The sequence below is a fragment of the Anolis carolinensis genome, chromosome 4, assembly GCF_035594765.1.
Source record: "Anolis carolinensis isolate JA03-04 chromosome 4, rAnoCar3.1.pri, whole genome shotgun sequence".
NCBI classification, from domain to species: Eukaryota; Metazoa; Chordata; class Lepidosauria; order Squamata; family Dactyloidae; genus Anolis; species Anolis carolinensis.
This window is the reverse complement of record NC_085844.1, coordinates 197,716,863-197,732,514: the sequence shown is the minus strand read 5'-3', so window position 1 is coordinate 197,732,514 and position 15,652 is coordinate 197,716,863. Positions and strand designations below refer to the sequence as shown.

General features: G+C 38.9%; 1 protein-coding gene across 16 annotated transcripts in view; it reads left to right on the top strand.

Moving 5' to 3' along the window:
- Nucleotides 1-15,652, top strand: part of plekha6 (pleckstrin homology domain containing A6) — a 260,994-nt gene that overhangs the window by 93,506 nt on the left and 151,836 nt on the right. The window contains exon 1 of one of the 16 annotated variants that reach the window (XM_062978530.1): nucleotides 4,624-9,791. The exons of the other annotated variants lie outside the window; for them this stretch is intronic. The gene's annotated coding sequence lies outside the window, so the exon portion shown is untranslated. Of the gene's footprint in view, nucleotides 1-4,623; nucleotides 9,792-15,652 lie in introns of those variants that run through there. 16 annotated transcript variants of the gene reach the window in all.

Sequence of the window (15,652 nt, the reverse complement as noted above, 5' to 3'; positions counted from 1 at the left end):
TTGGCACTAGTTTTTAATATTTTAGCATAATTAATTTTTCCAGTTTCTTCAGTAAATTAAAATGTGAAATATATTACAGTTGCTATTTATATTTGTCATTGCTTTCTGATACTCCAACCCATGGTAAAATAACATCCAATGATGATGGTTTCTTTGATTTCCCTGTTTTTAAACAGTGCTGCCAAACAAACGTAGCAAACCTGATATTGTGTTGTCGAAGGCTTTCATAGCTGGAATCACAGTGTTGTTGGGTGTTTTCCAGACTGTATGGCCATGTTCCAGAAGCATTCTCTCCTGACATTTCGCCTACATCTATGGCAGGCATCCTCAGAAGTTGTGAGGTATATTGGAAAAAATATATACCAATATACCTCACAACCTCTGAGGATGCCTGCCATAGATGTGGATGAAATGTCAGGAGAGAATGCTTCTGGAACATGGCCATACAGCCCAGAAAACACACAACAAACCTGATATTTTTACTCACAAGCCTGTTGTTGCAATGCTGTTGAAATAAATAAATCTCAACCTAGGATTCAGGCAAATTGTGTCAATGTGAGGTAAAGTAGTTATGGACAATTGTGAATGAATGTCTTGCCAGTATTTCTGTTACTTTACTTGTGTCATTTTACTTATGCACCTGATTTATGTAAGAAAGATTGCATTATTTTATTACTATACAATTCAGTGAAAAATAATACAATACATTATTTCACCATAGCTGCATACAGTCCATAATTTAATTATTAGAAATGCAAGTATGTGTTGTTTTTCAAAAAGCTGTCTTTCACAGAGCATTTCTTTCCAAAGATTTTGAAAGAAAAATTTCAAATACAGTAGAGCCCTGGTTAACCGAGGCTCTGTATTATCTGAGGCCCCGCCGGGGGAGCCCCTCCCTCTCCTTCTCATGAGCGAAGGGAGGAGAGGGAAAGGGAGGAGCAAGCGCCCTGCCTCTTCCTCTCCTCTCGCGCAAAGGGAGCTCCCGAGGAGAGGGAGAGGGAGAGGGAGAAGGAAGCATCCCGGATACGGGCCATGATCGTTACTACAGCAGCACTCGTGGGCTGCTTCCCAAGGGGTGAGGGCTCGGCCCAGGGAAGCAGACCACGAGCACTGCTACAGCAGCAATCGCGGCCCGCTTCCGGGATGCTTCCTCCTCCTTCTCCCTCTCCTTTTCTCGGAGGGACAGACCCTTGCTCCAGCAAGGGCCTGTCTCTCCGAGAAACAAGGAGCATGCCGCAGATCTCCTTCACCCAGGCCCTTGCTGGAGGTTTCCTCCAGCAAGGGCCTGGCCGAAGGAGATCCAGGGAGACATCCTTCGGCGAGCCATCACCCTATTCGAGCCATTCGGTCATCCAAGATCGGGCCCACCCATTTATCTCGGATAACCGGGGCTCTACTGTATACATCTTTGTACTACACTAAGAAGAATTACTTTCTTCCCAAACTGCATCAGAAAATCAAGTCTTGACTCGGTTAATGATTGATCCAGAAAATACATTTTTGCATGTAGGGTTTCTAAATATTTGTTTAATCACATTCCCAAAGCAAATGTTTTCAAATTTTATTTAAAAAGTGCACAAAAGAAGTACTTATATTTCAATTCTTACTGCTGTATCATGTTCTGATGACAGTAGTTCTGTGCCAAGCCTTCAGTTCTGGAAGAACCATCTAGTTTGATCAATATCCAGAAGTGGGTTTTTTGATCTTTCATATAAACCAGGTGGGTCTTCTTGAATCTGTTTTTCTTCTCAAATTCTTTGGTTATGATGGGAGCCAGCCAGCTTGGTGGGTGACCAGGGCTAAATCAGTGCATGCTGCAGAATTTAGCCCTGTGTGAAGAGGTTGATATGTGGGGAAAGGATGTACCAATGGTTCCTTTTCACTAAATGGGTGTAGAAAACTGAGAGAATATAACCACTAGACAAAGAATGCAAAACCTCTAGATTAGATGATGTAGATTGTTTGTAGTTTGTAGTTATTGGTTTTTTTATGTAGAGGATGTAGTATTATTCTAGAAAATATTTTTAAAATATTAAAATCTTTTTTAATATTTTGTTGTTGATGATGTTTTTGTATGTCTCTATGTAGGCATGGTTTTAATTTGTCTTAACAAATGATTAATCATTTTTAAAAAAAAAAAAAATCTCTACTAACCATGAAATAGAAACTCATGTTTGTTTGACATTACTTTTTCATAGGACTTATGGGAAAATGCCAAATTCTAATAGAGAATTTTTTTTCTTTGGTTTGTCTAATGTGAATTTTTTCTTTACTAAATCACAAGTATATTTGCTTTAAAAATTCTAAAAATAGTTGCTTTAAGATTGAAAAACCTTACTTTCTTATGTCTTTCTCACTATGTTCATGTAACTTTTAATCAGGATTTACTGCCATACTAAAATATATTAATTATGATTATGTATGCTTTATATGCTTTATTTTTAGTTGCATTTAGCACTAGTTGTTAGTGGAAAGCCAAGTAACAAATACAATAAATATATCATCTTTAATTCAAATGCTGAATAGATGCAAAACCCCAAATTCTACTTATCAAATCTGAAAGGCAAGCTTGTTTTTGCGGCAACTCTACTATTCTGAATATCGAATGCTTTCATTGTATTTCATCCTCTGTCTCCAAAATTCACTTTAAGCTTTAGCACACGAGGCTGAAAAATCGCAACTAGAACATGGTATTTTTGACTGATACAATGGTCTTGTCTCTCCTGTTGCTGCTTTACATTTCAGTTATTAGTGGAGCACATATTTTCATTGACAGAAAAAAAAACACCAATGGCTCTCAGTATCACTGCTGTTTCAATGTTGTCTCTTAGGTGACTGGTTCCTTCCACAGCAGTTCTGATATTCTGGCACGAGTGGGTGTGATTCTCTTCCTCTCTCTTGCTATTTCCAAGCATGGTGATGTTGTTTTTCCTCCATTTTTCTATTTCTTTGCTTTGAATGTTTTTATTTTATCATTTAATGTAATTCCATTATGGCACCAAAAGAGAATAAAAATTGAAAGCTGTACATGCATTGAGTATTGTATATATGGGTAGGAAAGTGGGATTAGTGAGTGATTGTGGAACTGGTCATTGCCAAAACAGCACCATAATGAAATGGCAGAAAAATGATAGTGATTATTTCCATACTGCTATAGGCAGTCCCCAAGTTATGAACAAGATAGGTTCAGTCGGCTTGTTCTTGAATTGAATTTGTAAGTCAGAACAGGTACATTTTAAAAGTGTAACTCCAACCACACACACAGGCACACACATACATATACACACGTTAGGAATAGCAATAGCCCTATGGTGTTTGTTTTGCTATATGTGCCCCTGTTCCCTGTTGAGGAAACAAGGATTTGTGATAAAGCTTTAGTGGAGACACCTTTTCCCCATGATAACTCTGAAAGGAGTGAATTTCCTTTCCGAGTGGCAGATTTTTCTCACTTCCCGTTGTCTCACCCCTGTTCTTATTATAATTGTGGCAAGACAGGAAGCTGGTATGATAAAGTTCTTTGTTCAAGGAGGAGAGGTCCAGATCAAATCTGAATGCAATTGTCGAGTGTGTAGGAGTGCCATCCTAACCTACCATGGTCATGGGTCTGTGGTTTCATACACAACTAGGAGTAAAGCCAGGTTAAATACATGGTTTGGCTCATGGTATGTGCTGCCAACATAATCTTTCTTGTGCATGGACTCTGCTTTTTTACATAGTTTAAGACTGAGGCCCCTTCTACACTGCCATATAATACAAATTATTAATGCAGATAATCCAGATTATCTGCTTTGAACTGGATTATATGAGTCTACACTGTGATATAATCCAAAACAGATAATCTGGATTTTATATAGCAGTGTAGAAGGGCATGAGTGTAATGGAAACATTACCTTTGGTCAGGTGCTCTATGGCTTGCAGGCCAGTGATGGACAGAAAAAATCACCATTGAGGAATCCTAGAAAACATGGCCTAGTTTTCTACACTTCTGCCCATTCCTGCATGGTGAAGATCAACTGGATGATGGACAAATCTCGTTCTCTGATTGAAAAAGGAGTTGGATATTTGCTGGATAAAAATAAACATCATCTTTCCAGGTCATCTAGTTTAATTTCCCTGCCACCATGAAAGGATTGTTTCCTCCAGCAAGGAAGCTTTCTCAAAAGCTCTCAGATGAATTAGTTTGCCTTTTACAATGACCAGATTGTGGGTAAACTCCATCCGATTTCTGAATGCAAACCCATGGAGGAAGCAAGCTTGCTGTTTGGCTGAAAATAAATGTCAAATAATTTTAGCAGAACTTTGAAAGGAAGCCCTATTTAAAATGACACAGTACGGTGTATATGCCAGCTGGCTCAATTTTTCTAGTTCAATATCTCATTGTATACACACATCCTGAATAATGGGAACATGAAGGATAGAATGATCCTCTTTGATTATCCTGTAACATATTGGGGAGGGAGTGGGGGGGGGGGTTTAAAAAAATTCTGTACCTTTATGTACAAAGTGTTTTAAAGCTTGTGTGCTGGACAAAAGAGATGCACTTACATTCCATATATAGATGCTGACTGTACTGACAGTTGGGTTTTACTGTAATGCTGTGAGAGGATGGCATCACGGTATACTTAACGGGGGGGGGGGGAGGTATGTGTATGTGTGTTAAAGGAGGGTATTGCTACCCCATATGATATTTTCCATCATTCCTTTTCCATCAGTTTTAGAATTGCAGAGAGTGAGCCAATGAAAATTTGCCTCCTCAACTCTTATTTCTACTGTGTCACATTCCCTTGTAACTTTATTTGAACATGTTCCCCTGGGTGAGATTCACCTATGTCCTGGTAAAATATAAAGATAAAATCAAATGGAAGGGTCCCAGCTGCTGCCTTGGGCTCCTTGAAAGGAGGTGGAAGGAGATACACACCTAAATAAATACATTTAATGCAGAGCCTTTAAAAGGGAGGGCTTGCAGGCTGCAACTATGAGCATAACCATTGCCCATGATTTTGTTTTGCTGCCACAGCACACATATGAGAGCATGTAAGATCTCTGAAAAAAAAAGTCAAAACTGTTGCCCTGTTTATTATTTGAGCTCATTGGATGCAGTTGTTAGTTATGCATAACAAGCTTTGAATACCATAGAATAGCACAGGAGGACCTAGCAATGCCTAGAGAAGTGTTCTGTCTTGGCCTACAGCATGATATGGTCAACTTCTTATAGACATTCCAACAGATATTTGGATGGAAGTTGACAATACAGTCATGTTGGATTCCAAAAGAACATTTCTCTAAGCATGGTTAGGCCTTCTAGCACAATTCTATGGTATGCTATGGCCGGAAGCCCAAGGCATACTGTGTTTCATCAGATCTTAAGGCACAGTTTTCCCAATTAAGGGACTTCAAAAATAGAATGTACCTTAGGTTTGATGCCTTAGATTCGCTGGATTTTGTTTTTGTTTTAAAAACTGTCTTACCTTCAAGAGAGAAGAGAAGGAGGAGGAAGAACCCCAGCCCAGACAGTTCTACCAGCCCCACTATTTTGTCCTCAGCGTTAACCAGACAGATGTTTACCAGTATTTTCCTAAGCATCACTTTCTGCTTCCGCTTTCTCCCCAATAGGCCCATAGACTCAATAAAATAGACTCATGCAGGCAAGATAGCTTGTGGGTCTCTTCACACTCCTTCCTCACCCCACAGGAAAGATTGCACTACAAAGCCACATTGCAACAAAAAAAGTATTGTGCATGCAGAGGAAATTTTTAAAAATATTCTAAGAATTTTTCCCTTTAAAACTGAAGCTCCAAAAACAGGGTGCGCCTTACATTTAATGCCATTTTAGATGCGGTGAACTACATTAATTCATTTTAGGTAAGAAAAATAGGATTCCAGATTATATGTGAAAAATTACACTACATTGAGGGTCCTGGAACAGATGTGGGCCTACTGTATTATCTCCTAAGACAACTCCTCATAAAGTGTCAGCTACTTTGAACTGTAGTCTGGATTAGTCTATGCTCAACATGTGATATGGGCTGAATCATCATACACATACAGGCTGTAGAAGATGGAAACGGAAACAACATCCTTCCTCCCTAGAATTGAAATCATCTGGATGTGTCCAAAAATGACAGGTGCCATGAGATAAACTCGAAACCCTTTGGGTTAATGCTTTGTGGAGAGAAATGGTAGTGTTATATAGATATTTCTTCCAGATCTACTCCACAGTTCTTACTAGAGACATCTGCTTGTACCAGATAAAACCTGGCATCCATTTAGAGCCATCAATGTTTGATGCTAATGCATCTGCTATAATACTAGATGAAGAGGAATTGCCTGCATTTAATAGACATAAACCCCAGTGATTTCCTTGTGTGAAAGGAGCAAAGTGAAGGCAGATCTTTCTGCTGTTATCCCAGGACCCAAAAGCTCCCTGTGCAAAGACATGGTCTTGTAGCATTCAACAGGATGGATGAAAAGACAAGCACTGTTTTCTTCTGTGATATATTTGCATTTACCATGAGTAGGCTGTTATTCTAGATTGCACTGTTATCTTCCCCTTAAGTCATGTATTTGCACAGAGATGATTTTCTTAGCTCCCTGGAGGGCCTAGTCATGTAACATGACCAATGTAGGAGGCCTGAAAGCGGAACAGAAATAAACCTTTCAACTGTAAGTGATCAATCAAGTTTGTTAGGAAACCAGGTACAGGTTACAGTCACAAAGTAAAATAAAACAACACACACATAGAGCCAAACAGAGCAAACATTTAAAAAATGCAGCAGTAATTTGGATGAGGCAAACCTTGATGACTATCAGATGCTATAGAGTGGGATCATTCTTCTTTCCAGTGCATGGAGATGGAAGATCCTTCTGCACTGATTCCATAAGGAATGGCTCCTTGTTTGAGCTTCAGGGATCTTTGCCCACATCTTTGAAGTTTGGGGCAGGGTGGATATATTAGTTTCAACAGCAATTTGCAGTGTCTAGCATATGTAACCATTTGATTTATCAAATATTTTAAGCAACATTTCAAAGTTGAGCTGGGAGGACTGATGCTGGCATTACTATTAGGTAAGGTATGGCATTTACCTTGGATAGCAGACGATAAGAGATATGACAGAAAGGCACTGGAGGAGGACGTTGTGTGCCAGATAGCCACTATTAATATCCCATGCTTTAGCCTTCTGCCAGGTATGATAGAAAACACTCCACCATAAACAGTGCTGAGGAAAGATGCCAGTGCATACATAATCTGCTTTTGGACATGGAATAGGAGATGGGAATTATCTTGTTCAGCGCTGCCTGCAGATGAATGTCTTGGGCTGGACCTGAAAACCAGTCAAACTCTCAATAATCCATATGGCATTAAGCACCTCTTCCTGTCCTATTTTTTTAAAATCCCCAAGGATTTATGTATAGAGGGGGATGGGACTAAGATGAAGGGCGAGGCTTATCCCTGTCAAAGGAAGGTGTGCAAGTGATGGAGGGGGGTTTCTATCTGTCCTGACAGCCCAGTTCTACTTGCAGAGAACGTAGTAGACAGAAAACTATCAGTAGGATTTTCACTTTCATTGAAACCAAGTGTAACAGGGCATTCCAGAGATGGTATGGTCTGGTTTAGGATTGGCTAGATTGCAAAATTGAGTGTGGGCCTTTTCACACTACAGAATTATAGCACAATGTTGCATTTTGGCTATCATGGCACATCCTATGAATCCCGAGATTTGCATTTTGGTGAGGCATGAGGGGTCTCTGGCTGAGATTTGTAAATGCAGTTCCCTAAACCGCAAATCCCAGGTTTCTATGGGATGTTGCCATGGCAGTTAAAGTGGAAGCACAGCACTATAATTGTGTCATGTGAAAGGGACCTTAATTGTTCTTGCCATTCTGTTCTGGCTGGTGTAAATTGGCAAGATTTGGGATGAGGAAGAAGTTCATCTGTTTCTCTATTCCCATATCACAGTCCCCAGGTTTCAAACAAGATAGGGTCTGTAGGTTTGCTCTAAAGTTGAATTTATTTGTAAGTCGGAACAGGTACATTTTAAAAGTGTAACTCCAGATATTTATCTATCTTTGAATAGCATATGGAAGAGTGAACACCCATGTAGTGTTTCTTTTGCTGTCTGTGTCCCTGTTCAGAAGATTTCGCCTCCCTTTATGTCCCTGTGATTATTGGATTTTGAAAAATTTGGCTTGTTGAGGAAACAAGAAGAGACACCTTTTCTCCATGATAACTCCTCCAGAAGTGATTTTCCCTTCCTGGGGTTAGATTTATCTCACTTCCTATTGTCTCATCCCCGTTTGTAACCATGAGTTGTTTGTAAGTCAAATGTTTGAAACTCAGGGACTGCCTGTATATCAGGAGCACAAATAACCTTGCTGGTTATTTCTTGGATGTCTCATCTCTGGAGCCTCCAGCCACACCACAGGTTGTATTCAGGAATTTCAACATCCTCCTATGTTACAGTTTTTGTTATGAATGTTTCATATTACCTTTGTAGAAATATTCTGAACTATTTAATAAAAGTTCACCTCAAGAAGAGTTTGAAGAGGGAAAAATACCACTAGTATATGATCAGCAGTTGACCTATTGACCTCTGATGATCATATTTCTCCGTGTCTCCTTTTTTACATCTTCTTAATTTAGAAGATGTATTTCTATATGTGTGCATACTGATTTCATCATTTTGTAATTTGTGACTGGGCTGGGTCACAAAGGTTCATTCAGTGGTTTAGTTGCTTAGTAAATTAAGCAATTTACTGTTGATCAAGTAAGTAATTAAGCCTACAATCCTATGCATACTTGGAAATAAGCTCTGCTGAAAAAAACAGAACTTACTTCAGAGTGAACAGGCATACAAGTCCAGTAAAACTGCAGTTCTATATGCATTATTATGACACCTTTGGACGCAATGGGATGCATATCTGATGATAGTACACCCTATAATACACACATGGGATCACATTGTAAATGAAGACATCAAGCTCCTTCTAAAAACTCAAATGCCACTCTTTTAAAAAGGTACAACTAAACTGAGTCAAGCTGAGTATTCTCCAGTCTTGCAATTATACTTGGAGATGTAACACTTAAACCAACCACATCAGGTCCCACATCTGAGTAAACTGCTTCAAAGATGCAGAATTAAAAGCCTCTTTGTGCCTCTTTCTTTTATCATCCTTCATGTCTGCAGCCTCAGGAATAATTGAACAGTGTAAGAATATTTCAAAAATAACTCCAAAATGGGAGAACAAATTATGTCAACTTCATGTTTCCTGTCTGAGCATTTAATCCGCTTTCATTACAGACTCCATGCTGGTGGGAAGCTCGTGCACGTTGGTTTTTGACAGGTCTCTGTCTGGCTTTTTCCCATTGTGAATATTATGCACATTCTCTAGTTTTCTGTGGTGCAGCTAGAGGGCTGCCTCCCATTACGGAGGAAACACAGAGGAGTGGTGTGTGAGAGAGGAGAGTGAATGGGTGTGTGTGTGTGTGTGTTTATATATGACTAGCCCAACCTGCAGTTTCAGATTTCAGACCGAGCTTATCACTCTTCTAGTTCCTTCCAGCCTGTGGATGTTACTCTGCCTTTTTGCTGACAGATCTGCCAGCACGAAGAAAGAAGCTGTTGCTGCTTCTCTTTTCCTGCTTTTCTTCCTCGTTCCTTCATCAAGGCAGAGCACCAGCCCCATCCGCAGCTGTCTTTCCCCAGCCTCTGCCTGCCCCACAGAGGGATTTCTCCCTTCCTTATTCTGCTCATGACTGGGCACTGAGGGATGTTTCCACTTCTTCCTTGAAGGTAAATCCAGGTGTTCACTTTGGAAAGTTGTTCTTGCCTCCCTTCTGATTCCATAAAACAGACTATATCTGGAGGGCTTCTCTGGATTGAGAGCAAGAAAAAGCCTGCACTGATATGATTTCAGTTAGTAGGTACTGCTTTGGGTGGTAATGTTAGGTTAAAAGTGGATGGGAAATGACAGGTGTGTGACACTGTATGTTTGGAATGTGGTTTAATGTCTGTGTAATGTCTGAGAACATTCACTATTAATGAGAGAAAGGCTCAAGCTCTGAAATTAACAACATATCTGGGAATACTCAAAAGTGGGATTTGTGTGCAAGGTAATCTGAATATGGAAAGCACACGTTTTGCACTTCTTTCATGCTTTAAACGCTATTCAACAATGGGTTGATTCAAGTTTTATGACTATATGCATTGGTTTTGGCAGTGTCAGGTATCTGAGAATACATTTTGGTGTGTGTTTTTTCCAATAGAATAAGAAGCATATTTTGTATGATTTCCACATTGCAATAATGTGTACAACCCTAAAGGATTCTTGGAGAAAAGGGGAACAGATCATGATGCAGGACTCAGAAAACTGAAAGGCAGCATGAGATGAAATGGTTCTTTTTAAAGGAATCTGTAGTGATACAAACAATTGGACTGTTTGTTGCACCATGAATGCATTTTTCTAGACCAGTTTTTTCCAACCTGATGCTCAGCAAATATTGCAGTAACCCAGATCCATCAGCCACAGCTAGTATGGGCACAGAGAGGATGCGTGCTATAGTGCAGCAATTCTGGACAGCTATAGGCTCTCCAAACCTGGTTACTTATAGGCAACCATGAGTGATTGAGGAGATTGTTTGAAGGGATGGATATCCTTCAGCATCTACCCTCAAGCATCAAATGGTTTAGCGTAATATAGGGTTGCTTGGTCAATTAATAGTTTACAAACTCATGGAAGGTTTCCAGTGTTTCATACCCTCCATCTAATCTTAGTAATCTTGTTATTAATTCTTGTTATTTGGTAACAAGATTACTAGCTGGGTCAGCACCATCTTGATTAGAAATAAAAGAAATAAAATATTACTGGTTTTTAGTCCTTTGGGATGTGTGATTTTTTTCTTTTTAAAACAAAATGTCCAGCAGATCGAACAGTCATTGCCCATAGTGGAAGACATTTAGGCTGCTGTCCTCAATGCAGTTTCTTGAGGTGAAGTCTCTTTGAGTTTACTAGAGTGTTCCTCTGAGTTTACGTGAGTAGGATTGCGGTCTTCAGAACTTGCTTAATTATATGATTAAAAAGAGCTTGGCGTTGGTTGGATTGTGTCCCAGTCATTCTTTTGCTGCCACTACTTTGCCAGTTTGGAGCTTTAATTGTGATTATTAGCTTTCCATGTTACCCTGAGTGCTTGGTGGAACAGTAGCCAATAAATACGATGGACAAATAAACACGATTAATGCAGTTTCATATTGCCGTTCCGCTATAGAAGAGGAAACTCTGTTGAATGTAATGATACTTCACCCATCCTTGCTCAGTGAACAAAGTTAGTCACTAATTCATGAAATGAATTCTCTCTTTGAGAAGCTTTTTTTTTTTCGAGGTTTTTTTTATGAGGGTAGAAATATTATATACCTGACTTCTTTTTGACATAATAGCATGCAGACTTGAAACATATGTTCTATGGACACACAGCCCTTCACATTTGAAGGTTTGACTTTTGTAGTTTTGATGACTCATAGATTTGATTAAAATGTTTTATCTAAGAATTTCTTTGTCCTGCTGTGCAACTCTCTGGTCAACTTCTAGAAGTTGGCCATAGAGTCATATTGGATGACCTAGAAATTCCTAGAGAAATGTTTTCTCAGGTGAAAAAGGAGGCAATATTTGCAATTTTTCACATTCACAGTGGGTTCCTGTGTCCCTAACCCCAGTAAATGTGAAAAATGTGCATGTATGTGCATGTGTGTGCATGTGTATGCATATGTATGTGCATGTGTATGTATATGTGTCCATCAGGCTGTCTGTCTGTCTGGCTATTTCTTTATCTTTATCTCCATGTTCATATGTAAATACAATCAATTAAAACTCACTGGCACTTGCCCACTTAACATTATGACATAATACATAACCTGTATGTTTCCTAATTAGTTGTGTGTATTCTGTTCTCTTCAAGGTGTTTCTAATGCAGTTGTGTATTTAAAAAAATCGAATTCCTTGGGTGTCACATGAACCTATGTTTGCCTTAGCATAATCTGCTTTAGTGGGGATCAGTTTAACAATGTTGTTCCTATATACTGAATTTTGACATTTTAGTCCTTTGATGAGGTGTCTTGTAGTCATTTAAAACATTTGTCACATCAAAAAATGAAACCTTGCCTTTTTTTTTGATCTGCAAAAACATTTGAAGTTGAGATTTCAAAACTGGGACAGGCTGGGTGGATGTCACATTGACTGATCTGCCTACACACCATCAGTTCTGCCTTCATTTAATATAAAACAAGGTGACTTATTTTTTTTTCTATCAGACATTGGATAAAGCTCAGTACATTGAAGGCCCAGAAAATCATTGAGAGGTTTATCATTTATCAGCACATACAACAGTGGTACTTGCAGTATTTTCAAGATTGATAGATGCTAGCACGCGTGCACACACATGGGTTTGATTCCAGGTGACCCTGTTTTAATTCTGTGATAGAGAATATGAATTTTACAGAACTTAACCCTTGTAGAACCCACCAGATGTTGGGTTCTCAAGTTTCAGGTCCATCCTCTGAAGACCATATGAGAAATGAAGTCTCTTCTTGGCTCTGTGGGAGTTAATAGTATGGGAGAAGGGAATAGACACAGTCATACCAGAATAAAATTTCAAGGCAAGGCATACTTGTTTCATTTAAACATTTTGATGAGAGGTGGTTAATTTGAATAGATATGTCCTAATCGTATACTGTAGAGTCTTGCTTATCCAATCTCCACTCATCCAACGTTCTGTATTATTCAATGCAGTCTGCCTTTTAGGAGTCAATGTTTTTGTAAATACAGTAATACTATATAACATTACCATGTACTGAACAGTTTTTTCTGTTGATTTGTTGTAAAACATGATGTTTTGGTACTTAATTTGTAAAATCATAATGTAATTTGACATTTAATAGGCTTTTCCTTAATCCCTCCTTATTATCCAACATTTTCGCTTATCCAACATTCTGCTGGCCCGTTTATGTTGGATAAGTGAGACTCTACTGTATCTCAATATAAAGGATAGCACAGAAAAGAAGTGGAGGAAGCATTAACAGTTGTTCTCATATTAAATGAAAGCCAGAAGACTTGATATGTTGTTTTCATTTGATACCATTTCACATGCATTCACCTTAAAGTGTATGAGTACATATTGTCTATGGAGCTCAGTAGTATGCTTAAGGTCAGATCTATACTCCTATAGTCTGCCTTTGACAGTATGCAGTGACAAGTGCCTTCGAGTTTCAGTCCACCACATCTGGCCCTCGTTTACAGCTGGCTGGGCTAGAATTGGTCATCTACTGTGCATAAGTGCTGTTTTGACTGTTAGTGGTCATGCTGATAGGGAAATACACAGAGCAGTTCAAACACTAATCGTGCACAGAGATGGATGAATCTGTCTGAATTGCTTTCTGTAACATCTATTTTTTAAAAGTACAACTTTGTTCTGTTCCATTTGTGCATTAGTCTATTCATATGTGTTCCTTTTCCCTAATATAACTATTTCTGCAGTTTCTCCCTCTCTCTATGTATGTATGTCCTTTTTGTATGTTATTGTTTTTACAAATGTACACTTTGTGTGTGTTCCAATTTGGTTGTTAGTGCATGAAATATGAATTAGGTCAGCTCATAGTAAAATGCAAATCAACGTTGTGAAAAAGAAAGCATTTTATATTTGGTGAGGATATTGCTATAATAGTGATGGGTCACACACACACAATGCTATTCATACAGGTTATTTCATCTCTATTTTTCCAAACTAAGAGATGTGCCCCATTGACTTGTCTATTCCTTCACAAGGCAATTTCAGTGTTTACTAGAGCCTGAACATGCAAAATATCAATGAAAGATTTAAAAATGCAAAGGTAGACCTAAATCTAAGGTGACACACTGCAGTGCTAGTACTCTAGAACTGTCCTGCTCAGTGTCTTCCCTTAAAGCAGGCATCCTTAAGATGTGGCCCTCCAGCTGTTTGGGCCTCTTAGCTCCCAGAAGCACTTGTTCAGTGGTCAGAAATTCTGGGAGTTGGGGGCCCAAACAGCTGGAGAACTACCTTAAAGCCCTTAACACAGTAGTTCTCAACCTGTAGGTCTCCAGGTGTTTTGGCCTACAACTCCCAGAAATGCCAGCCAGTTTACCAGTTATTTGGATTTCTGGGAGTTGAAGGCCAAAACATCTGGGGACCCCAGATTGAGAACCACAACCTTAGCATATCTTGGAAGCTGTCTCCACAGAGTTTTCCAGAGCTCCAGAACAGGTGTTTGGGTTCTGCATGGAGCTTCATTAAAGAGGGGAGGTTGTTTCCCTACTGGCCCACTATTGATATACATCATTGGATCATAGCCATCGTCCAAATTTCCAATGTCTGTACAGTAGTAGGACAAATCAAACTGTCACATTATAGAGAGCTCTTTGGTTATTTAAAATAATTCTGTATACCATTGCTAAATGGTGTGTGTGTGTGTGTGTATATATATATGTGTGTGTGTGTGTGTGTGTGTGTGTGTGTAGGTAGGTAGGTAGGTAGGACCAAAGATATAAGTTTTCTTGAGGAATAATGTATGTATACTTGGTATGAATGTGACCACCTCCCTACTTCCCCCCATTTTTTACTGTATTTTGTTTTGTTTGTTTTTTGCTCATATTACTCTGATACCATTTTATTGTAAGAATTACATTTGAACCCTAAGCTGCTGGAAACAGTTACAGTTCTTATAATAATAACTTCATTCTTGTATCCCACCCCATCTCCCTAAAGGGACTCGGGGCAGCTCACATGGGGACCAAGCCTAGTAATACACAATATAATACATCAACATAGTTATATTTAACTTATAACATGTAAAATCATAAAAACATTCAATAAAATCCAATAAAAACAACTTAACGACGATATCCAGGTGCAGTGAGCGCATTCAGAAATTGGAGACAGTTACAGTTCTTGACTCCGGTGGCACTGAGGGAGCATTCAGGATGGAAGCTCTTCTGAGTATCCAATGTCCTGATGCTTGGCACCAAAATCACATGAGTCAGGAAACATGCTGCTATCTGTGTTGATTACTAGTATCTATTGAAACCAAGCACCTATTCAAATCAGTACAGGGGCACAAACTAAAGGATACACAATGCCCAGGTGTAAGGCAAAAACCAAAACCCTTGTTTTTGCCTTTCTCCCCAGTTTAGACTAAACCCAACAGTATATATCCCACAAAAATAAGGGCTAATAAATATTGTATAATCACAGGAAATTTTTGCATGGGCTGCTCTTTGCAAATGGAGCATGTGTCTTAGAAAGTTAAAAAAAAGTGAAAATGAAATTAATCACCACATTTAATGTATGTCTATATATTATGAGGGAACAGGTTTGCTTTAAAAAATCAGAGTCACTAGTTATCTTGGCATTTAAAATATCTGTTAAGTAGGGCTTGTTTTACAATTTGGACTTTGATCTATCTTAATTTACCCAAACAAACTGCTCATTTTAAAAAGCCTGCTTCAGTTGGAATGACTCCTTTTATTTTAATTACACTTCCGATTAAGCCTTATTTCCTTCCTTGAAAAGCCTCCCTCCCTCCCTGATAAGGTGACTGGTTTTGCTCTGTGTGTGTTTGTGTGTGCTTTCAAATTGCCTGTCAGTTTA